Below are 1,631 nucleotides of genomic sequence, written 5' to 3' on the forward strand. Positions count from 1 at the left end.
ATAAGATTCAAGTACTATCACTTAGTTGATTGATGAAGAGGATTTAATCAACAATATGTAACAAAAGAACCTAAGTAAAAGGATGAGTTATGGTTTTGTAATGAAGTACAACAATTAGTTAAGACAATGGTAAAATGATGTATTATCAATACACTTGAAGATACAAAGGTTGGCCACACTTAGAAATTCTAGAAGGATAAGTTGTAACAAAGTTGTCTACAAAGCTTGACTAAATTCATCAGTGGGTGCCGAGTAAGCTAGTTCATGCCGAGCAAATTTTTAGTTATTTTTGAGCAAATGAAAAATCTAGTGTGTGCAAAGTGAAATAGAAGGAGCCGAGCAAGTTCAGGTGCCAAGCATAAAAAAACTTAGTTGATGCCGAGTGAATCCACAGTAAGTGTCGAGCATCGGTAAAACATAGTTGGTGTTGAGTAACACAGTATGTGTTGAGGATCAAAAATTCAATAGTGTCGAGCTATTGCATTATTTGAAAACTCAAAGATTTGCTAGATCTAAGCCAAAAAAATTTGTTACCTTGAAGTTGGTGAACCAGTTGGAAGATAAGGATGATGAGCTAGTGGTACAGAATTTTAGGTGAACCATTTTTGGGTGAATTTAGGAGAATTTTGTTGGATACAATTGTCTAATATTGTGTTGTCTTTGATGTTACACAAATGTCATTTCAGTTATCAAACAATATCTATCAAGTTTGGTTGGTCAACAAAGAAAATTTTAGAGTCTACCGAGCATTCTTGGAAATTACTTTGTGGAAATAGTGTCTATCGAGCTAACTCGAGCATTGAAGAAAATTGTGATAGAAGTCAATGTCAACCGAGCTCACATGTTAACAAAGGAAAGTTAGTGCTTACCGAGTTCACTTGGTCTCCAAAGGATTTTGTAGGGTTTGCAGTGTTAATCGAGCTTTAGTTGGTTAACACTGGAAATCATTTTTGGATCAGTGTTTACTGAGCAAGGTTAGCTAATGAAAGATTTTATTAATTTGAGGAATAAAGTTTGATTGTTTCAAGTATTGATTCTAGTCAATTGAGGTAATGATTATTGGTGATTTTACGTTAAAAATGAGCCGACTTGCTAATCTAAAAGGTATATATGAAAGGTCAAGTTGAGAATTTATATTGTGTAATGAGCGAGTATGCAAGTGTATTGATTGTTTGAAAAGGAAAGTGTGAGAAAACTTTGAAGGATGGTCAGATATCATTGAGGAGCAACAAAGGTTTATTCAATCAAGAGAGGATATAGTGAAGGAGAACAGAGATCTATATCAGCAATTATGTTACATCTTATTTAGGTCATTTCATTGTTACTTTCTCACCATTGTAGCAGTGATGCCTAAATCTCTTAACAAAGTTGGTTTAACAGCCATTTGTAAGTCCTCTAACAAGGTGATAGTTCCATTGAATTGTTGTAAAGACCTTTTGCAAGGCCACTCCTAATAGGGTGATTAAATCCTCTAACAAGGTCACACCTAACACTGTGTTTTGTAACCTTTAAACAGGTTGGCTTCTAACAGGGATCACTTCAGAAGAGTGAAAATCAGTAGCTAGTTACTTCGTGGTTTTTTCCCATATTAAGTTTCCATGTTAAATATGGTGTCTCATGTGTTCATTTTA

Source organism: Cupressus sempervirens, chromosome 4, assembly GCF_028749045.1.
Source record: "Cupressus sempervirens isolate cs-2001-9-10 chromosome 4, ASM2874904v1, whole genome shotgun sequence".
Taxonomy (NCBI): Eukaryota; Viridiplantae; Streptophyta; class Pinopsida; order Cupressales; family Cupressaceae; genus Cupressus; species Cupressus sempervirens.